Genomic DNA, 24,220 nt, shown 5'->3' with positions numbered 1-24,220 from the left:
AGGTGAAGGCTCATAGTAAAAGACAGAACATTGAAAGTTACATAAAATGGAAAATTGCTATCCTAAAGGTGGAGGGTCATACTAAAAGGGACACGATGAAAGTTCCATAAAATGCTTTAGCATATCAGCATGCTAGTATGGTTCCCTAAATACAGTCCTTACCTGTGAACCTCGTATAATACAAAGACAATTCCATGTTAAAGTTAAAGGATTCTATTAGAGACAAAAATTTGGAACCAAATTCTAAAAGACATACTGGAAGCAAATGGGTTTTAAGATCCATAAGAATTATATCTAGCAAAGCCAAGCTGGCTGCTTTCTAACACTAAATGAAACCTCAAATGGACACTTGCCAAAATCTACCAGGGAATATGTCACAACAGAGGAAAATTGTCCACAATATAAAACACCGATGGGGAAAATTTTCTAGAAGATGTGGCCAATCCATGCTATACCTGTAACTAAGAAATGTAAGATTAGATGTGGAATGGAACTGATCTGAAAGATTTTATACAATTGCCCCCTGGTACATTCATACCATCATGAGTATATGTTTCATACCAATGTTTATTTTCTGAATGGGATAAAGCACTCTATTGTCAAAAGTCATATCACTCACTGTGGCTAAAAAAACATACAAACAAACTGAGGGCTTCAGAGGGGAGGGGGGAGGGGATTGGGCTAGCCCTGTGATGGGTATTAAGGAGGCACATATTCTGTGGAGCACTGGGTGTTATACACAAACAATGAATCATAGAACACTACATCAAAAATTAAGAATATACTGTATGGTGACTAACATAACATAATAAAAAATTAAAAAGTTTAAAAAAATACAAACAACGACAACAACAACAAACTGTTAAACTTCGCGTTCTTACATGTGGCCTGACAACTTATATAGACAGGGATGAAGCACACTTTAGTGACAGATACTTGTGAATTACACATGGCTTTGCCCCTTGCTCTGAAATATCGTGGTCGTTATCAGCCCCTAGTCTCTGAAAACATGGGCAGGATCTTCTCAGAATTGCAAAATTTGCAACAATTAGAGACTTTAAACTAAGTGTCTCTGGAGAACCACCAGAAGCAATTGGTCCAGGGAAGTCCAAGAGCTAAAGACAGGTTCATTGGGACAAACTGATAACATAAACAATCAATAGGAAAGAATATCCCGCGTAGCTGAAATGACTGATTACCTTTTTCCATTATACTTTTGGCCATATTTACCTATTCACTAGCTTCAGTTTATATGCTTCTGACTTAGAACTACCAAAGATAGAGTCAAGAAGATGAAGAAAATTATTTTCTTAATAAAGCCTATAAATTGTGGTTCCAGAGTGCCTTTTAGTCCCTTCTCATAAATGTTGAGTTAAATTTGCTTTTCTTACAGTTTTTTGATGTCCATTTCCTCAAGTCTTAAGTTCTTCTGTGTAGTCTCTGTCCAAATAAGTGACTCCGCAACTAATTAAAAGACAAAAACAAGATGAAATGATACTGATCACATCTGAACTGAAAATAATACTTTTGTATATATACTGTATATATTATATATTATATACTATATTACACATCTTTTACAGCCCACAGTTCATAGCATGGTGCCTAAAATCTATTTTTTCCTTTTTTAAAATTTAAAATCAAATTTAGTTAACATATAGTGTATTATTAGTTCCAGGGGTAGAATTTAGTGATTCATCAGTTGCATATAATGCACAATATGCTCCTTAACGCCCATCATCCAATTACCCATCTCCCTATAGTTAAGAGTCTCTTATGGTTTGTCTCCCTCCCTGTTTTTATCCTATTTTATTTTTCCTCCCCTTCCCTTATGTTCATCTGTTTTATATCTTAAATTCCATGTGTGAGTGAAATCATATGGTATTTGTCTTTCTCTGATTGACTTATTTCACTTAGCATAATACACACTAGTTCCATCCACATCATTGCAAATGGCAAGATTTCATTCTTTTTGATGGCTGAGTAATAGTCCATTGTATATATATACCACATCTCCTTTATCCATTCATCCGTGGTTGGACATTTGGGCTCTTTCCATAGTTTGGCTATTATGGACACTGCTGCTATGAACATTGGGGGCATGTGCTCCTTCAAATCACTATTTTTGTATTCTTTTGGATAAATACCTAGTAGTGAAATTGCTGGGTCATAGAGTAGTTCTATTTTTAACTTCATGAGGAACCTCCATACTGTTTTCCAGAGTGGCTGCACCAGCTTGCATTCCCACCAACAGTATAAGAGGGCTCCCCTTTCTCCACATCCTCACCAATATCTGTTGTTTCCTGACTTCTTAATTTTAGCCATTCTGACCATTGTGGTTTTGAGTTGTATTTCCCTGATGCTGAGTGATGTTGAGCATTTTTTCATGTGTCTGTTGGCCATTTGTATGTCTTCTTTGGAGAAATGTCTGTGCGTGCCTTCTGCCCATTTTTTGACTGGATTATTTGTTTTTTGCATGTTGAGTTTGATAAGTTTTTCTATAGATCTTGGATACCAGCCTTTTATCTGTTATGTCATTTGCAAATATCTTCTCTCACTCCGTAGGTTGCATTTTAGTTTTGTTGACTGTTCCCTTTGCTGTGCAAAAGCTTTTTACCCTGATGAAATTCCAATAGTTCATTTTTACTTTTGTTTCCTTTGCCTCTAGGGATGTGTCAAGCAATAAGTTGCTGCGGCTGAGGTCACAGAGGTTGCTGCCTGTGTTATTCTCTAGGATTTTGATGGATCTCTATCCCACATTTAGGTCTTTCACACATTTTGAATTTATTTTTGTGTATGGTGTAAGACAGTGGTCAGGTTTCATTCCTCTGCATGTGGCTGTCCTTTTTCCATTGGATATTCTTTCCTGCTCTGTCAAAGATTAGTTGACTGTAGAGTTGAGGGTCCATTTCTGAGTTTTCTATTCTGTTCCATAGATCTACGTGTCTGTTTTTGTGCCAGTACCATACTGTCTTGATGATTACACCTTTGAAATACAGCTTGAAGTCCGGAATTGTGATGTCTCCAGCTTTGGTTTTCTTTTTCAACTTTCCTTTGGCTATTTGGGGTCTTTTCTGGTTCCATACAAATTTTAGAATTGTTTGTTCCAGCTCTGTGAAAAATGCTGGTGTTATTTTGATAGGGATTGCATTGAATGTGTAGATTCCTTGGAGTAGTATAGACATTTTAGCAATATTTGTTCTTCCAATCCATGAGCATGAAAAGTTTTTCATTTCTTTGTGTCTTCCTCAATTTCTTTCATAAGTGTTCTGTAGTTTTCAGAGTACAGATCTTTTACCTCTGGTTAGGTTTATTCCTAGGTATCTTACGGTTTTTGGTGCAGTTGTAAACAGTATTGATTCCTTGATTTCTCTTCCTGTTGCTTCATTGTTGGTGTATAGAAATGCAACAGACTTCTGTGCATTGATTTTATATCCTGTGACTTTGCTGAATTCCTGTATCAGTTCTAGCAATTCTTTGGTGGCATCTTTCAGGTTTTCTACATAGAGTATCAGGTTGTCTGCAAAGAGTGAAAGCTTGACTTCTTTGCTGATTTGATGCCTTTTACTTCTTTTTGTTGCTTAACTGCTATGGCTAGGACTTCCAGTACTATGTTGAACAACAGTGGCGAGAGTGGACATCCCTGTCGTGTTCCTGACCTTAGGGGGAAAAAGCTCTCTGTTTTTCCACATTGAGGGCAGTTATTAGCTGTGATTCTTTTGTATATGGCCTTTATGATGTTGAGGTAGGTTCCCTCTATCCTCACCTTGTTGGGGGTTTTTATCAGGAAAGGATGCTGTATTTTGTCAAATGCTTTTTCTGCACCTATTGAGAGGATCATATGGTTCTCATCCTTTCTTTCATTGATGCGGTGTATCATGTTGATTGATTTGTGGCTGTTGAACCACCTCTGCAGCCCAGGAATAAATCTCACTTGGTTGTGGTGAATAATCCTTTTAATATACTGTTGTATCCTATTCACTAGTATCTTGGTGAGAATTTCTGCGTCTATGGTCATCAAGGATATTGGTCTGTAATTCTCTGTTTTTAGTGGGGGTCTCTGTCTGGTTTAGGGATCAAGGTAGTGCTGGCCTCATAGAATGAATTTGTAAGTTTACCCCCATTTCTATTTTTTGGAACAATTTCAGAAGTTTCAGAAGAATAGGTATTAATTCTTCTTTAAATGTTTGGTAGAATTCCCCTGGGGAGCCATCTGGCCCTGGATTCTTATTGCTTGGAAGACTTCTTATTACTGATTTAATTTCTTTGCTGGTTATAGGTCTGTTCAGATTTTCTATTTCTTCCTGTTTCAGTCTTGGTAATTTATATGTTTCTAGGAATTTACCCATTTATTCCAGATTGCTTAATTTGTTGGCATACAATTGCTCATAATATTCTCTTATAATTGTTTGTATTTGTGTGCTGTTGGTTGTGATTGCTCCTCTTTCATTCATGATTTTATTTATTTGGATTCTTTCTCCTTTATTTTATTTTTTTAATTTTAAAAATATGTATGTATGTATGTATGTATTTATTTATTTATTTATTTATTTATTTTAGAGGGAAAGCGAGAGAGGCAGAGGGAGAGGGAGAAAGAGAATCTCAAGCAGACTCCGTATTGAGTGTGGAGCCTGACATGGGGTTCGATCCCAGGACCCTGATAGCACAACCTGAGCTGAAACCAAGAGTCAGATGCTTAACTGACTGTGCCACCCAGGTTACCCAAGGGTATTTCCTCTTTTCTTTTTTATAAGTCTGGCTAAGGGTTTATCAATCTTGTTAATTCTTTCAAAGAACAAGCTCCTAGTTTTGTTGATCTGTGCTATTTTTTTTTTTAATTTCTGTATCATTGATTTCTGCTTTAATCTTTATTATTCCCCTTTTCCTGCTGGATTTAGGTTTTATTTATTGTTCTTTTTCCAGCTCCTTTAGGTGTAAGGTTAGGTTGTATATTCGAGACTTTTCTTGTTTCTTGAGGAAGGCCTTTACTACTATATACTTCCCTCTTAGGACTGCCTTTGCTGTATTCCAAAGGTTTTGAAGTGTTGGGTTTCATTTTCAATTGCTTCCATGTATCTTTTAAATTCTTCTTTGATTTCCTGGTTAATCCATTCATTCTTTAGTAGGATGTTCTTTAACCTGAGTTCCTTATTTGTGGTCCTTCCAAATTTTTTCTTGTGGTTGACTTCAAGTTTCATAACATTGTGGTCTGAAAATATGCATGGTGTGATCTCAATCTTTTTGTACCAGTTGAGGCCTAATTTGTGACCCAGTATGTGATTTATTCTGGAGAATGTTCCACGTGCACTTGAAAAGAATGTGTATTCTGCTGCTTTAGGATGCAATGCTCTGTATAAATCTGTTAAGTACATCTGGTCCAATGAGTCATTTAAAGCTTTTGTTTCCTTGTTGATCTTCTGCTTAGATGATCTGTCCATTGCTGCTAGTGGGGTGTTATTGTACTATTTATTATTGTATTATTATCAAGTTTAAGTCTGTTATTGATTGACTTATATATTTCACTGCTCCCAGGTAAGGGGCATAAATATTTACAATTGTTAGATCTTTTTGTTGGATAGATCCCTTTATTATGACATAGTGTCCTTTTTATTTCTTATTACAGTCTGGTTTAAAATCTAGTTTGTCTGATATAAGTGTGGCTACTCCAGCTTTCTTTTGATATCCATTAGCGTGATAAATGGTTCTCTACCCCCTCACTTTCAATCTAGAGGTGTCTTTGGGTCTAAAATGAGTCTCTTGTAAGCAGCATGTTGATGGGTCTTTTTTTTAAAATCCACACCAATACCATACATCTTTTGATTAGAACATTTAGTCCATTTACATCCAGAGTAATTATTGAGAGATATGAATTCAGTGCCAAAGTATTACCTGTAAAGTTGCTGTTCCTACAGATTATCTCTGTTCTTTTCTAGTCTTTGTTGCTTTTGGTCTCTCTTTCCCACTCAAAGGGTCCGCTTTAATATTTCTTGCAGAGTTGGTTTAATGTTCATGAAATCCTTTAGTTTTTGTTTGTCTTGGAAACTCTTTATCTCTCCTATTCTGAATGACAGCCTTGCTGGATAGAGTATTCTTGGCTGCATATTTTTCCCATTTAACAAGTTGAACATATCATGCCACTCCTTTCTGGCCTGCCAGATCTTGGTGAACAGGTCTGCTGCCAGCCTTACGTGTCTACCCTTGTAGGTTAAGGACTTTCTTTCCTAGCTGCTGTCAGAATCCTCTCTTTATTTTTGTGTTTCGCAAGTTTCACTATATCGTGGTGTTGACCTATTTTTGTTGATTTTGAGGGGAGTTCTCTGTGCCTCTTGGAATTGAACGCCTATTTCCTTCCCCAGATTAGGGAAGTTCTCAGCTGTAATTTGTTCAAATAAACCTTCAGTCCTTTTCTCCCCCATTCTTCCTCTGGGATGCCTATCATATGGATATCATTTGATTTATGGAATCACTGAGTTCCCTAAGTGTACCTTCATGATCTAATAGTTTTCTTTCCCTCTTCTTTTCATATTCATTATTTTCCATAATTTTATCTTCTATATCACCTATCCTCTCCTCTGCTTCTTCAATCCTCATAGTGACTATATCCAGTCTGTTTTGCATCTCAGTTATAGCATTTTTATTTCAGCCTGACTAGTATTTATGTCTTTTACCTCTATAGCAAGGGTTTCTCTACTGTCTTCTATGCTTTTTTCAAGTCCAGCTTGTAGTCTTATGACAGTTGATCTAAATTCTTGTTCAGATATAATGCTTATATCTGTTTTCAGTAAGTCCCTGGCTGCGATATCTTCCTGACCTTTTCTGGGGAAAGAATTCCTCCATCTTGTCATTTCGGCTAAGTTTCTACCTTTTGTGTGTTATGAAAGCTTTCTTATGTTTCCCGTACCTTAGAGTAATGCTGTATTAAAAAGAGGCCATACACTGTCCGGGGCCTGGAACTTCAGGAAGTGTTTCTGGTATGTGCTGTGTGCACTCTGCTGTTGGATTTTGGCTGCTCTTTCTCACTGGCCAGTCCTCTGCAGAGTTCCTCTTTGCTTGTAGTGGAGAGGCTTGGATCTTTATCCAGATGTGCTTTGATTTGTTTGTTGAAAAAGGCCTGGGAAAAAAGGAAAGAAAAGAAAAAAGAAAAAAAAAAAAAGAACTTTCTCCAAAAAGAAAAAAAAAAAAAAGAACAACAAAAAATCCTCTCTTCCTCTCTCTCCCTCTTTCTCTCTCTCAAATAAGTAAGTCTTTTTAAAAAACGCGTGTGTGTGGGGGGGTGACTGGGTGACACATTCTGTTAAGTGTCTGACTCTTGGTTTCGACTCAGGTTGTGACCTCAGGGTCAAGCCCCAGGCTCAACTTGAAGTCGGCTTGAGATTATCTCTCCCTCTCCTTTTGACCCTCCCACTCATGCTTGCTCTCTCTTTCTCTAGAATAAATAAATAAATCTTAAAAAACAAAACAAAACTATAAGACTGATTCCAAAGAAAAATAAAGGAGAAAAAATAAAGAAAAAGAAAAGGAAAAAGAAGCCTGATCCCAGAAAAAGAAAGCAAGAAAAGAAAATGACAAAGGAAACTAAAGAAACACACAAAAATATTATAAGCCTGATTGCCAAGGAAAAAGAAAAAGAAAAAAAAATAAAAAAAATAAAAAAAAGGAGTCTGGTCCCATTTTCACCAGAACTGAGGGGATACTTTGAAGCACTGTGTGACCAGTAGACTTGGTGCATGCCTGAGGCCGCCTGTGGTGCTCTTCACTCCGGCCCCAGTAAAAAAGCACTTGCCAAGCACGGGGGTGGGGGTGGGGTGGGGGTAGGGTGGGGGGTTGATGTCAGCGGCTCCCACCTCCACTGGGGGCTGCTGTGCTGCTCTCTGATGTCCCACCATGTTGCTAGCAGGGATAAAATGGCGACAGGCCTCTCTCTTGTCCCAGGACAGGGGATCTCACACCGCCTGCTGTTCAAAAGCTGTCACAGAAAAGCGAGGGCTATCAGCGTGCCCAGTGCCCAGCTCTCCTGTGTTTTATCTTTGGTGGGCGCTGGGATTCAAAGCTCCAAAGCTTAAAGGAGGTGACACGGCTCAGATCCGCTCCCTCCACCAGATAAGAGACTCCCTGTGCTCTGACTCGTGCCCTTTGTCCCAGAAGAACAGTCCCCCACCTGCACAGGGTGCGGATTCTACGCTCGGCACCACCAAGCAGCCGTAACCAGGTGATCCTGCTTCTGCACGTACGCTTGTTTGCTGCCAACTAAAGGCTATTTGCGGGGCCCTGCAGGGTCTTTTGTCCTTGGAGAGGCAATATACCCTCTTCCAAATGTACTCCAGCAAGGGGAACAGTCTTTCCCAGTGCAACCCCAGGGATCCCTACACCACTCTGAGTGTGTACCCCCTCCCCCCACCAGCCTCCTTCTCTCCAGGAGCACATGCTACAGCTCCTCTCCAGTGAAAGTTGAGCACTTCAAAATCTCTGGGCTTGAGCTCCACTCACTGTTTGCAAAAGCCTACACCATTCAGTTCCCCCAGCTCTCCAGTCTGTGATGCAAGAGGTTTTCTCAACTCCTCTCTCCCTCTCTCCCTTTTCTCTCCCCATGGCAAGGGTTCCTCCCCCTCCATAGCAGAGCAAATTTTCTCTCCCCCAATTCACTTCCATGTCCCTCACACCTGCCACTCTGTCTCTCTCCAACTGTGGAAATCCTTCTTCCAATCCTCAGATTAATTTCCTGGGTGTTCAAATGATCTGACCTCAATGTGGCTGTGTTCTGGAGATCAGGAAAGCCCAGGGTCCCCCTACCTCTCTGCCATCTTAATTCCTCCCCCTAGAATCTATTTATTGACATGGTTCAAGTCAGTAAAATACAATATCCTCCCTAGATCCTGAATATATAACGTCCTAAATGGAGAACTAATGAGTTCAGTTTAGGCTACTTTATTGCTAGAAATAAAGATTAATGGAAGCATCTATAAAACAGAGTTAAAAAATAGAATTGGCTGAGGAGAATAAGAAAAAACAAATATGTCTCAGTTAACAGGTTATTAGTGAGAAATTTAAGTAAGGGGAATATGGTGGTTTTTATAATATTCCTAGAAAAGAAAAAAATTTAGTATTTTTTGAAAAGAAAAGAAAATCAGAAAAATATGATCACAGAAATATCACGGGGAAAATATATATGAAAAGGCAAAGAAGCTAGAATAGCTAAAACAATTTTGGAAAAATATGGGAGGAGTCTGTTTATCCGTCTACCATCAAGACTGTGGTATTGGTAGAGAGAGAGACATAGAGATCAGCAGAGCAGAATAGACCCAGACAGAACTGGAAATAGATCCACACAGACAAATCCAACTGATTTTTGATAGAGGTGCAAAAGAAATTCAATGTAGGAAAAGCTGTGGAATCTAAAGCTAGGCAAAGAGTTCTTAGACTCGAAAACAAAAACATAATGCATATAATGAAAAAATTAATAAATTGGATTTCAAGAAAATTAAAACTTTTGCTCTGCAAAAGATATTAAGAGGATAAAAAGGTAAGCTCTGGAGTGGGAGAAAATATTAGCAAACCACATATCTGACAAAGGACTAATATCAATAATATATCAAAATTCAAAAGAAAAAAAAAGCAATCATCCAATTAAAATATGGGCAAAAGACATATAGAGACATTTTAATGAATAAGATATACAGTACAGATGGAAAATAAGCACATGAAAACATGTTCAATATCATTAGTCATTAAGAAAATTCAAATTAAAACCACAATAAGCCATTACCACATATCTACCAAAATGACTAAATTAAAAAAAAAAAAATAGTGACAGCCCTAAATGCTGGCGAGGATGCAGAAAAACTGAACCACTTATACATTGCAAGTGGGGATGTAAAATGGTATAGCCATTCTAGAAAACAGTTTGACAGTTTCTTAAAAACTAAATATGAACCTACCATGTGATCCAGCAATTGCATTTATCCCAAAGAAAACACACATATACAAAAAAAAAAAAAAATCCCTGAAAAACCTGTACATAAATGTTCACAGCAGCTTTATTCAAAACAGCCAAAAATTAGAAACAACCCAGATGTCCATCGATGTATGAATCGATGTATGAACCATCTGTAGTATACCCATACCATGGAATACCATTCAGCAATAAAAAGCCACAAACTATTGATATATGCAAAAACCTGGGTGAATCTCCAGAGAATTATGCTGAGTGTAAAAAAGCCAATCCACTAAGTTTACATAGCGTGTGATTCCATTTATACAACCCTCTTGAAATGACAAAATTATAGAAATAGAGAACAGATTAGTGGTTGCTAGTTGTTAAGTTGGGGGTGGTGGCTGGAGAGGAGTGAATGCGACTGTAAAAGGGAAATGTTAGGAATGCTTACGATGACAAAAATATTCTGCATCTTGGCTGCATCAGTGTCAATATCCTGGTTTGATATTTTATTATACAGTTGACTCGTGAACAACAACACATGCGTTTGAGCTGCTCAGGTCCACTTGTATGCGATTTTTTTTTTTTTTTTTGATTGCCACAATCCAGGACTGTCACTATATTTTCTCTTCCTTGTGATTACTTTTAAATCACATTTTCTTTTCTTTAGCTTACTTTATTGTAAGAATACAGTATATAATACATGTAACATACAAATGGGTGTTAATCGACCGACTGTGTCATCGTAAGGTTTTTGGTCAACAGTAGGCCATTAGTAGTTTAGTTTTGGAAGTGTCAAAAGTTGTAGGTGGATTTTCGACTGTGCTGGGGGTCGGCACCCCCAACCCCTGTGTTGTTCAAAGGTCAACTGTAATTTGGAAAGCTGTTACCATTAAGGGAAAATGGGGAAAGAGTAAACCCTATCTCGGCATTATTTCTTACAATTGCATATGAATCTGTTATTACCTCAAAGTAGAGGTTAATTATTTTTAATCCAGAAAGCATTCATTAACTACCAAACAACTATGTCTTTTTAGAAATACTATTATCAAGAATGGTATAAACCATAGGGGCGCCTGGGTAGCTCAGTTGGTTAAGTATCCAGCTCTTGATTTCAGCTCAGGTCATGATCTCAGGGTCATGAGATCAAGCCCCACAACGGACTCCATGCTGCGTTGGGGGTACCCTGCTTAAGATTCTCTCTCTCCCTCTGCCCCACCCCTCTACATGCCCGTGCTCGCTCTCTCTCTTTCTAAGAAAAAGAAAAAAAAAGAATGGTTTATAATCAAAATATTTGTCTGGTTCTTTCAATACGCAAACAATGAATCATGGATCACAACATCAAAAGCTAATGATAAACGGTATGGTGACTAACAGATCATAATAAAAAAATTTTTACATTTAAAAAAATTTTTTTAAAAATTAAAAAAAAAAAGAAAGTTTAAGGAGCCAGAATCCAGAATCCAGAATCCTCCATTACTCTCAAATGACATAAAAAAAGGGCGTTTGTGTCAAGGCACACTTAGTTTCAAGCCCTACATCTATTTTGGACCTCTGAGAATGGGATATCTTATTCTTAAAATAGGGATAATAATATCTATTGCACTGAGTTGTTATAAGAACTACATGAGGTAAAATACGTAAGCACACACCTGTATGCTATTGTAATAAACCTGCTAATTCCGAAGTGCTTACACACACACACACACACACACACACACACACACACACAGAATCCTACTGTAGCTCATGAAGCTATGTGCATTTTTATATAACTGTGTCTCTGTGTCTCTGCGTGTGATTAATAATATCATATCACTGTCATATAGGTATAGAAATGGATATTTCAGTAGTGGAGATTGTCAGAATAAATGACTTTCTTTTAAAAAAAAATGCAAGCGCAGATTACATTGCCTAGTAAGTTATGAGGGCTCAACAAATATGAGTTCCTATCTCTTTCCCATTCTGAGTAATGGGAACTCTTACTTTATTTTGTACATAAAACCAGATACAAGAAGGAGAGAAATGGCAGGCTATGTCTGAAGAACAAATTGCCTTGCAGGGAAAAAAAAAATTAAGATGAGTTACCAGCATGAAAAATAATCTTCCCAACAGAGTTCAAAGAGACTCGGAAATGGTCTCTATGGGGAAAGCTTCCACTAACCAGGGGAAGGTGAAAGAGAGACAGCAGCGGTGCCCTGAGAGGGTAATGGCCAATGTGACCTATTATGTGTTTACCACATCAAGTTTATTTGTTGTTCTTATCACAAGCCACTAAGGAGGCACCGGGGGTGAAGAAAATCTGTCCACTTCACAGCCATTTCTTCTAAGGTTCTTTCTTTTGCCAACTGGCCCTGATAAAATGTTTCCAGCCCTGAGAGACAAGCTCCTTCGCCCTACAGCCTTCCCCAGAATGGGACGCTATTGAATGAAATATATGTTTGGAATCGGGGCTGGTGAGGGAAAATATCAGACAAACGCAGGTGCAATAAAAGAAGGTTGAAGTAGGAACATCAGAAAATTAATTTCCTGGCTCCAAGTGTTGTTGGATGGTAGCTCAGCAATCCGCCTGGGACAGGTTAGGAGCTCATCATGGGAAATAGGGGAGCCGAGCGGATGGAAATAGCAAATGATGAATCACAGAAAGATGTCTGAACATCTTAGTAACTCCGAGAAGCCTTGCTAGCCTGTTTCCACAGTGCAGAAGATGTTGTTGCCTGCTGACAAACAGCCTCACACAAATCAGCTTCTCTAGAAAGCTTATTTGCATTTTAAAGGGCGAGGTGAGCATTGGCCTCCGACACCGGTGGACACCGAGTACCTCCCCCAGCCTCCTTGAGGCTGTCCGGAAAGCGGCCTGCCGATGATGGCTTTCCTAGATCCTGCCTTTCCAGTCCATTCATTAGAACAAACTGGGCAATAGCAGATTTCAAACTAGATGAAGACTTCAAAAAAATGTTGCTTACAAATTTCTCTTCTCCCAAATCAGAAGGAAATGCCTACAGATCCAAGATACTTAATCATTGTCAAAAATCAACTCCATCTACTTGCGTAGCACAGTACACTTTACAAAGCGCGGCCCCACAAGTGATCGCTTTAGATCCGCATAAAGTCCTTTAAACAGGTGGTGCGTATGGCATCACACAGATCATCACCCACAGATGAGGAAACCAGGGCTTGAAGAGAATGATTGTCTAACGTCACCAAAGAACCAAGTCAAAGCTGGATAATTCTGACCCCCTAAATACCATTGATACTGAATCAATAGCCAAAAATACACAGACATTTCGAAGCTGTGGATTTTCTTCATTATTTGTTTGCATTTTCCTTCCCTGTGGGAAAGGAGGGTTCAGACGCTTTTGGGTGTGATAGCATCGTACCTTAGCAGGCCCTTGGGAAAGTACAGACCCCAGGCCTGCAAAAACTTTATGTGGGTTGGGAATAGGTGTACAATTGCGGAATCGTTTATGACCCTCAGAGGGGATATCTGAATAGACGTTGAAACGTCGACAGAGACATTAACTGCCAGTGGAATTCTAACTAATTACATGTCATTAGGAGCTAGAGTAGAAGCAGAAGGTGATGTGGCGAAGGCCAGTAGAAGCAAAGACTTACAGAATGAATAGGACTTACAGATAAAGGAGGAAAGGAAAGGGGTGGGATATTTCAACAAAGAAATAGTTGGAGCAAAATAGTAGACCATATGTTCTGGAGCTATAATCATTGGTATTAGAGGCTGGAAAGAATACTGTGGTATATATTTAAGATAGGGAGCTCTGAAATCCGATTTTTAGAGTTCAAATCTCCATCACTTACTAAACGAGTTATATGTTGGTTTCTCTATCCGTAAATGGAGACAGTATTAGTGCCAACTTCATAGAGTTTTGGGAGAATTACATAAGATAGTACATAAAACCTCCTTCATTAGAATAGTACCCCTACTTAGTTGACATTAAAACAATAACTGTTACAGGGAGTGGTTGGACTTGGAGTAGAGACAGAGGGAGCATGTAAGTTATCATTTATATCATTCAGCCTTTGACATAAAAGAGGATGCTATTAATGATTATGCCAGGGCACTGAGAATAAAGGAGAAGTATTTGAGACAAACCACAAGGTATCATGACCCGACATACAGGAGACCCTGCTCTAAGTTTTTCCTTGTTCAATTCAAACTTCCCAGATGTGTCATAGACAAAATTCCATAATCAAATAGCATTATGCAGACCAGATATTATAAGTTATTTCTGTAATAAAATCCCCAGTGTTGAGCTTTGGACCAAGAATGTCAAAGGTAGACAAGACGTTAGAGGTCACCTAAAATTCCTTCAGCATTTTCAGTTGTAGAGGGGACCTCACCGAGAGCAGGTGCTGATGGAGTGCCTATGATTTCCTTGGGCATCCCGGACACAAAGCACCCACAGCTGGACAGAACTGCTGCAGACACTTTACAGATTTCTAATTATTGTGAGAGTCCAAGGCTTATTACAGATGAGGGAACTGCTTTGCAATGGCTGAGAGCCTTGTTTAAGATTTCCTAACATTCAGTTCAGGAGTTTTTTCAACAAATCAGCATCACCCAAAGAATGTTCCAGTTCACAGGAGTCCTGCAAGATGCTCGAGCAGCAAGGCTAAGTAAGCTTAGTTAATGCTGTTTGCTGGGTTACAGCATACTCTTAGAAACTCACAATATACGTTAAATGCTCTGAGAAGTCCTTGAGTAAAAAACCGATCCAATTTTGTTCAAAACAGTATTTCCTAAATGTGTGTTACCACAAAACCCTTTTATCATGCAATATTAATTAACATTCTCAGAATTAGCATTCTAGTGCTACAAGCTTTGCAAATACAATACCGCACAATTTAGTGACTTGGGAAGAACTTCCAAACCAGTAAAAACGAGAAATAAATAGATCATTAGAACATTTTCTCATTTTGTATGGATTTACATGCAGTCATAAAATCAACACGTCTCTCATTATATGCATTCTTTTAGTTGTTTTAAGTAACATATTCAGTCAGGCTTAAGACAACTGGATATGCCCAATTGATCATTTCTTTATTAATGAAAAGTTAGTTTTAGCTTTGCCCAAAACAGCAACATTGATATGATAAAATGATTTTCACTTAATATTTTATAATTTCAAAATCAAAAGGGAAAAATACTTCACTGTCTATTCTAACCTATAGAGTGTGGGGCAGAGGGAACTTTTAAATTGTAAAAGCAAAGGAAGAAATGCATAAGAACAGAGATTAATTTTTAAATATTTTATAACCTCAAATATTTTATAATCTCAAAATCAAAAGGGAAAATACTTCAATGTCTATTCTAACCTATAGAGTGTGGGGGAGAGGGAACTTTTAAATTTAAGAGCAAAGGAAGAAATGCATAAGACAGAGATTAATTTTTTAAATGGTATACTTCAATATGTCCCAAAATAAAGCCAATTATAGAAATAGTAAATAGGATTTATAGTTAAATATGACGACGAAGGATACCTATCTTAAGTACATAAATGGCTTACACAAATTTTAAAACATACAAGCAAACAACAAAACCCATTAAGAGAACAATAGAAAAAAGGACCAAGAATCTGGAAGTAGAAAGGAAGTAGACAGGAAGTAGACAGGAAGTAGAAAGGGAATGAATAAAAGAAGGTACTTTGACTTCCCACAACCAACTTGCTAGAGGCTACGGTTTTTCCACAAGCACTGACTCCTACTAAATGACCTTTCACAGTCTGTTTCTGCCTTCCATACCCCCCCCCATAATAGTCCTGTGTCATCTGCAACCTGGGGCGACAGCACCCACAGGAGTCGTCATTAGCTGTTTCATAGTTTTTGTTCTGAGAGAACGTCCTTTTATACCTAAAAGTTGTTGTTGAACTTGAGACATTTAGTTTAGGACACACACAAAAGAAGGGAACTTCCCGAGACATGGTGACCTTGGGGTACACTTGCTTCTAAGCACAGCCTCCAAGATTCCCAGGACATCCCTGCAGGAGCTGATTCAAGCAAGAAGCCAGCTAACACTTTCATCTCAAACTGTCGTCTCCATTCCCCACTGGCAGTATCTGACTAGCTTGGTTTCCCATTTCTGGTTATTTGTTCAGTGTTCATCTTCTAAAATGCCACAAGCCCCCTGGTAAGTTTGGAGTCTGGTCTCCTCTCCATGTGAGGCATACGTATCAATCAGTCGCCTATGTTTCCCAGAAAGAAGGGGGATTTCATTACTTTTCCTGGCCACCTCAGTTATCATAATGAGCCCCATGCTACAGGAGAAGCCATCTCCAAATTTAGTGGCTTCCAACATTTATTATGATGTTTCGTGGTCCTGTGGGTTGACGGGGGCTCAGCCGGTGGTCCCTACTCAGATGTCTGTGTCACTGCCACGGATAGTGGCTGAGAGTAGAGCTTTGCACTTAGGTCTCTCAGCCTCTGGAGAGTGATGTTATTGGCTAGGAATGCCTGGGGACTCACCTGGACCCAACCACTTGTGGTGAGCATCACAGACGTTTCCCTGATCAGAGCCAGTGTTGTGCCTGGACCAGCCCATGCGGTTCTTATTATGATCACAGGACACACCTCAGCTCAACCATCAGGGAATTTTTGGGGAAAAAATAGGGTTTATTACTCACAAGTCCTGAAGGGCACACAGCAAGGCCAGGCCACACAGTGAGGTCGAAGGTAGAGACAGAAAGAGCACAGACCAGGGAGGGGGGTGGGGGAATGGGATAGACCGGTGATGGGTAGTAAGGAGGGCACGTATTGCATGGTGCACTGGGTGTTATACACAACTAATGAATCATCGAGCCTTACATCGGAAACCGGGGATGTACTGTATGGTGACTGACATAATATAATAAAAAATCATTTAAAAAAAAAAAAAAGAAAGAAAGAGCACAGACCTGAATTCTGCCTTTATTGGGGTTGTGAATAGGGTGACTAGAGTTTTACAGGTTCACTCTCTCCCGGTGAGTTTTAAAACAGAAGAGCAGGAATTCAAGCACGGGAGGGGAAATTGCCTCACTCAAGCGATCAGTTGTCTAGGTCATGCAGGGCTTTCTAAAGTGGGGAACTTCATGGGTGGGGCAGCCTGGCTCTTCATCGAGTTGTGTAGCTGGTAATGTGTTTATTGGAGACGCACATCTTTGAAACGGATGCGTCAGCAAGCAAAAACTTAATGTTAGGTGCTTACATTATAATTGAAAAAAGAACCTAATTATCAGGGACTTACATTACCTGGGTACGCGGGAGTGGACTGGATGTGTAAGAGGGCTCACTCACAGGTCTGGTCCCTCAGTGTCTTCCGTGAGGCCCCTCTCCCAATAGAGTGGTCAAGTCTTCCTATGTACGGTGTCAGCTACCCGAGAGAGAGAGTGTCCCAGGAGCTAATGCTCTGAGAGATCCAGGCAGAAGCTGCAAAGGTCTTATGATCTAGCCTCAAAAAGGTGAATACATCACTTCTGCTGAGTTCTATTGCCCAACAAGTCCTGAAGACCAATCCGGATTTAAGGGGAGGGGAATCAGACTCCACCTTTTGATACACTTGAACAGGGAAGAGGAGGAATTGCTTGGGGTCATTTTCGGAGACCCTTTCCCACCCTGCCATTCACCACCTTGTTTTTCTTCTTCTCTGCTTTGCTTTGACTAGTATGATCTGGGTACTTGTGCTTCAACCCAGCTCTTCATCACTCCACTCCTTTCCCCCATGTTTCACGGGAATAACATATTCAAATAGAAGAACGTTGTTCCGAAGTGATAGGATCTGACTTCTCTGGGGGCTTCAGATTCTTTCTTGCTGTACCCATCGAGCTGATGATGTGAACTAAGTTGCCTGATATCAAAGTAGCTAGCAGCTCAGTGCCACAGGCACCCCACACTGCGTAAAGCATGACACACGTCCCATGATCAAGATCGCTTGACTATCTAACTGACAGAACAAGGCTGCGTCCCAAGACAGAAGCTGTCCTCGATTTGGTATTGGGGTGCCTGAAATGCAGAGGTCAAAGGAAACTGAAAAGAGAAATTAGCATACTGCATTTTGAATTACAAATGGAAACTATGGAGAAGAAAAGAATTTTAGGAAAAGATCCAGAGAATTTATGTGTCACTCTGCAAACCCAGAAATTTTCCCACTTAGATAGTGAATTAGTGTTTCAGATGGCACTTTCCAAGAGAGATAGTGTTCTGTACCTAACCTATGAGATGCAGAGTGCCATAATTAACGTCTCAAGGGGAGAATTCTCCTGATTGAGCTTTAAATTTGCTAGTCAATTGGCTAGGATTGACGATAGCTGTAGTGAAGTTAAATCCAAGGGGATTTTCTCCTTTTCCTGATTTCTACACCAGGAGCCAGTAAACTATAGCCCATTAGCCAAAATTCCATCCACCACCTGTTTTTGTAAATAAAGATTTATTGTAATACAGGCACACTTGTTTGCTTACACATTATCTGTAGCTGTTTTCATGTTACAATCTGAGTTGGGTAAACCGAAGCTGTTTACTATCTGGCCCTTCACAGAAATGTTTGTCGACGCTTGCACTACCACAGTCCTCAGAAAACATTATTTTTTTGCCATAGTTTATGACTAGTAACTCTAATGTGACCCTGGATTATAATTTGCTGGGCTTTAGGACACTGTATATTTTACTTGAAAATTATATTGAATAAGGAATTTATTATTTTACCATAAGTTGTGGCAGTGGTAATATTTGATTCTGTGATTTGATTATTCACTTTGAATATTGTGTCTGCTGTGGTTTGAAGTGGGCGCTTACCCTGTTTTTGCTTTTATCTTTGTTCTGTGTGCTCCAACCAAGACCTCCCCACCCCCTGTATTATAAAAGCAAATAACAGTGAAGGTGTGTCTCTGGGAGGTTGAGGTGTAAGTGGAAGCCAGTTCATCTAGTTTCTCATCTAGGCAAAGTGTATCGTTGCAGTCATGGGGGATCTTCGCAGATTCACCAGAATGAGGGGTCCCCTTAGGGATATGGATCCCAAGCACCTGCTAGTCTGAGTAGCTACTATAATTTCCATTCACTCTACACTCACCACATATGGCTCTTGGAGCGACTCACTTTTCATATGGTATTTCATTAACTCTTAGACTATGTTATTGTTGGAGGAAGTCATTGAGAGGATGTGACTGCCAATTGACCCCCAAGCTGGGTCTGGGCAACTGGCAGCTCCTCACCCCATCTCTTGTCCTTGGAATGTACATTCTGCACACTGTTCCCACAGTGGGAACCATTTTGAAGGATGCAAGCCTGAGAGAGCAATGTGTTGTTGAGACCGTCCTGCCCGTACACATGGCTGGACCAGCTCAGGCCGCCATATAACCGCTCAGATTCTGTCCAGGCAGATGCAGAGATCTCCTTGTCTGGCAGCCGCCCAAGACCAGCCTTATACGTACATGTTCCTCGCTTATTAAACCTGTCACCTACCACTCTGGAGTGGCCTGCCTCTTTCTTCTGTCTCCCCTTGCTCCCCCCCCCCCACCCTAATGGACCAGTTTGAGAACCAACTATTATGAGGTTGATTTTGTGACAGACGTGTCACAAAACACAGAGAGACTACAAAATGTTCAGTAATTTGCCTAAAGTTACATAGCCAGTAAATTACGAAGCAACAGTTTGACCCCAGTGCTATGTGATTTCAAAACCTGTGTTTTTAATAGCTATGTAATTGTTAATAGGGCTCTTACCTTTTGGGGCATATATGCCCCAATAATCTGGTAGCCACGACAGACTTGAGACCCAAGGAGGACCTAGACATTGTAATTCTGGCTATATATGGACACCACTGACACCTTGAAAATGAAAAAAATATATATTGGAATTACACTTACACACTATGTACAGATGTGTCCCACTGAAGGGGATGTTTTCAAGCTTATACTCAAAATACACTTAGTATAGTTAACATATAAAAATAAAATCGAGAAATAGAAGTGTGAATGGTTGTTACAGGGTCCCTGGCAGGATACACGTGAATCGACAGTTCTTTCCTTCTTATTGCCAAATATCTTCCATTGCATGGAGGTACTGGAATTTTTATCCATATTTTAACCATTCACCTGTTAAAGAACATGTTGGTTGATTCTAGTTCCTATTGATAATAAATAAAGCTCTATGAACCTTTGTTTACAGGATACCACAACGCGCATGGGCATAAGTTTTCAATTCACTCGAGTAAATACCTAAAAGTGAGATTATTGGATCACGGGATACGTCCACGATAAATGCATGACAAACGGTTTTCTCACGTGTGTACATTTTTCCTTTTACTCTCCCTTCTCTCCAGCATCTGACATTGTCACTTCTTTCCCTCCAACCGTTCTAATAGGTATGTAGGGGTGGTGGTATCTCATTGTGGTTTTGATTTCCATTCTCTAATGACTACCGATACCGTCTCTTCATTTGCTTTTTTGCTATCCAGTACCTTCTTTGGAGAACTGTGTCTTTGCCCTTTTTTACTCAGTCGACTGTCTTCTTATTTTTGAGTTTTAAGATTTCTCTACATATTCTAGAGCCATGTCCTTTGTCAGTCATGTGATTTGAAAATATTTTCTCCCAGTCTGTGATTTGTCTTTTCATTCTCTGAACAGCGTCTTCCACAGAGCAAAAGTTTTAAATTTTTACCGTCTAATTTATCCGTTTTCGTTTTTTATTTATGACTTGCGCATTTGGCGTCTCATCTAAAATCTCATTAACAAACCAAAGGTTACAGATTTTCCTCCAACATTTTCAATATCTGTGTGTATATCTAATTCTACATACATCTGTTGGTTCATTTGTTTCTTTAAAAAAGATGTTTATTTCTTCTTTTGTTTCCTTGTGTGTTGCAATTTGTGGTTGGAAACAGAACATTTTATGTAGTACAGTAGTGAGTGAGACAAATAATTTTATGCCTGGAAATAGGTAAACTGTTTGCTAGGCTTTAGTGTGGGAATACTGAGTCAATCTAGCCAAAATGTGAGTCGGATTTGGATTTTGGTCTTGCTCTCATTATATTGAGTATCTGCTTCACATTCCTCTAGTAATACTTTGTGCTTAGGATGGGGGCTGGTTTATCAGAGGATTCTTCTCAGTAATTGCTCTACCTTTAGCTTTATGCCTTTCCTTTCCTCCTACACCTCAAGACACCCCTTCTGGGGCTCTTGACCTTCTCTAATACTAGCCCAATATGTGTGTGGTGTATGTGTGTGGCGGGGGAGGATAGGGGTTGTAAGTGTGTTTCACTGTGGTTCAGCCTCATTCTTAGGCAGGTGTTCTGATCCTGGGTCTCAGGGGTCTTCTCTGTATCCTTATCTGTCACTAGGGGAAGAATAGTTAGTGACTATACCCCTCCCGCAGAGGTAGGGGGTCAGAACATACTCCTGTCTCTTCCAAAGGAGATTTATTTTGGTTTTGTTTGGTTTTGTGTTCTTCTCTCCCCTTACCTTAGTTGCAATGGATCTTGACCGGTGTCCTCAGGGCAACAGGGGTTGATCCCCTTGCCTCAATACCTGAAGCTTTTTGTTCCACAGAGGAAACAGAGGAGAATAATCCAGGCAGGACTCTGTGCCTTTCCCTCAACAGCTGCTGTTCCCCTCTTCTAAGGCTGTATCACAAAGGTGGTTTATCTCCACTCTCATCCTGACCTTAGACTTCCTTGTGAGGACTGGATGGAGATCTGTAGAGAGGAGCCCGCAAATGGATGCATATTCTCTTTGTTTCAGTGGCTCCCGGGGCCACTCTGCATTATGGTGGTCTACACTCAGCCTTCAGCAATTTGTTAAAATTTGTAACTGAATTATTTCTGGCTTGCATGGCAGATGGCATCTGTGGTGAGTACTTACATTACATTTCTCCTTGGAGAGATTTATCTTTCCTGAGATTTCAAATTACTAGTTGGTTGTCCTGAAACCTCATCTTTTTGGTAGATTGCAAAAAGTTGTGATTTTACAAATTATTCAGATTTTTTTCGCTGTAACAGTGAGATCTATGCTCTTTCTCACTTTCCATATTCTCAACGGAACCTGGAAATGTTCTATTTTATTTTGAAAAAATTAGAAAAAAATTAGCCATGAAAGATGTTTGAACTGGGGAGTGAAAAGTTCAGATCCATTTCGGCGGTGGGGGGGGGGAGGGGGGGATTACTCTGGCTGCATGATGCAGAATGGGTTGGAGAAAACGAGAGTCCAGAGGTAAGTGAGGAGGTTGTTGGAGTAATCTGGGCAAAAGATGAGCAAACCCCAAACACAGCATGGCATGGGGACTAAAGCTGAAGATATATTTGAGAAGTTTAGGATTTAACAGGATTTCCTGACAGATTGCGGACGTGGGTGCCTAGATGCATATTCACGCACTTCAATATACTGGATTATGGTGTGAAAAAGAGGGAAGATTTCAAAAAAAAAGTGCCCATGTTTCTAACCTAGGCAACCAGGAGAATGATGATAAAGGAGTCAAGATAATACTAAGGTTATAAGCTAAACAGAGGTGCAGAGAGCCTACATAGGTGTTGACCTTGGAGAACAGGTGGTCAGTTCCCTGCAAGGACTGTGAACAAGCATGACAAAGGACCTTAGCCAATCAGTAAATGATTGATCAATAAATGAATGAGTGAGTGAGTGAATTAATTTATCAGAGCTTTAGTTGGGAACTCTATCTATTTAATAAGACTGATTTGTTCCTTTTTATTCCAGCAAGGGTAATAGGTTTTATGACATTTAAAAGAATTCAGTAGGGATAACTTGTGTAACTTGAAATGCCCCAGAAAACATGAACTGAGCTACTCTAGCCCTTCCCTGGCTCAGATGCTTCAAGAGTTTTCCCATCTCTCCCCCATCACTGGGCTTCCCAAATACTGTGTGCTAACTGCATGGGTCAATTAGCATGAAATTCAATTTGTTATAATCTGTCTGAGGCCACTTAATAAGCCTGACACATAAGCCTCAGGTTTGGGGACAATTAAGAGAAATTCATAGTGTGAAGGCATTTAAGTACCTATTAGGAATGAAGAGAAATATTTAATGCCCAATTCCCTATTCCATCTTTCAGAAACAGGAAGAGACCATTATGTCACAAACAAGTTAATGTAATAGTGCTTGTTACAGGAAACATAATTAAAGCACATTGTCTATATCACGATATCATGGATTTCCCTCTTCCTTCCTCCCTCAAGCAAGCATTGATACAGACTTTCCCTCCTTCCGCTTACTGCATCTCATCATGCACTTGGTGTTTTGGATGAAAGATGAGAATTCCCCCTCGGAGGAGCTGCAGCCTACTGGGAAAATGCCCACTACAAACATTTGCTCCTGTAAAATGATGGGTGCTCAACTCGGGGTGGGGGAGGGGGCAAGAAGGGGCGGAAAGGAGTGCCATTAACTTGGACTGGAATCATAGAACTTACGCATTCAAATGAACATTGTTCTCCAAAAAATCACTATGAAAAAAAGAATACATATCTCAATTATGTTCTAGTCACTTAAAATATTTTAGACTTTCCTCTTGGAGTTATCTTCAGAGAATATTTGCAAGTTATACAAAAAATTTGATTGCCTTTTATTTTTATCAAATTATACTAACTAGCTCAGTTCTTTCCAAAATGTTTTTCCTTGTTTAGTTGTCTGTATAGATGGCCCACGAAACATCCTTCCATGGTCAAATAAATTTAAGAAAAATCTACCTACGTTCACCCCTTATTTAATGAGCATTAGCAGATCCAATCTCTGAAAAGCCCTGCAATAAACTTATTTAATTTAGTAGCCCAATGCTTCTCCAAGTTAATTTCATCAAATCTAAGACACCATCTATTGTAAGATGCACAAGGAATTTATGTAGAAGTTATGGAGAAAACAATTTGCCAGTTAAGCTGGGACTGGTACTTTCTGAACACGTAGAAGAATTTTTATGTTATACTTACTGAAATAATTCTTTTAGCATTATTTTGACAATTACTTTATTATATATTATTCTTGGATATATATCTATATATGAAACAAGTCATTCAAGGAACTTCTAAAACTTCTAAACCAGATCCTAACTCTTCTGAGTCACTTTTTATCTCAGAATAATTGATACCTGTTTTCCACACTATATCATTATCTGTTCTACCAAGAATATGCTCCTGTTTCAAGCATGCTTCATTATTTTCTCCATGATTTTTATCCAAACCACAGACACCTATTCTGCAAGTGTTTATATATTTGTGCAAGAAAAACAAGCACATCAAAACTGCTACCTAGATGACAGTGATAGCAAGGTGCATTTTAATCTTAGAGATGTTAAAATTTGAAA

General features: G+C 39.4%; 1 protein-coding gene across 15 annotated transcripts in view; it reads right to left on the bottom strand.

Annotated features, from left to right (window-relative positions):
* The window catches only part of LRATD2 (LRAT domain containing 2), a 338,474-nt gene that overhangs the window by 89,790 nt on the left and 224,464 nt on the right, over window positions 1–24,220 (bottom strand). For 12 of the 15 annotated variants that reach the window (XR_015725702.1, XR_015725689.1, XR_015725691.1 and 9 more), the window contains 3 exons: window positions 19,639–19,743; window positions 6,902–7,111; window positions 1,392–1,464 (listed from right to left, as the gene is read on the bottom strand). The gene's annotated coding sequence lies outside the window, so the exon portion shown is untranslated. The remainder of the gene's footprint in view (window positions 1–1,391; window positions 1,465–6,901; window positions 7,112–19,638; window positions 19,744–24,220) is intronic. The other 3 variants (XR_015725697.1, XR_015725700.1, XR_015725692.1) reach the window with 2 other exon arrangements.

The sequence above is a fragment of the Ursus americanus genome, chromosome 9 (assembly GCF_024610735.1).
Source record: "Ursus americanus isolate L20-20 chromosome 9, mUrsAme1.1.p, whole genome shotgun sequence".
NCBI lineage: Eukaryota > Metazoa > Chordata > Mammalia > Carnivora > Ursidae > Ursus > Ursus americanus.
This window is presented reverse-complemented; position numbering and strand designations above follow the sequence as displayed.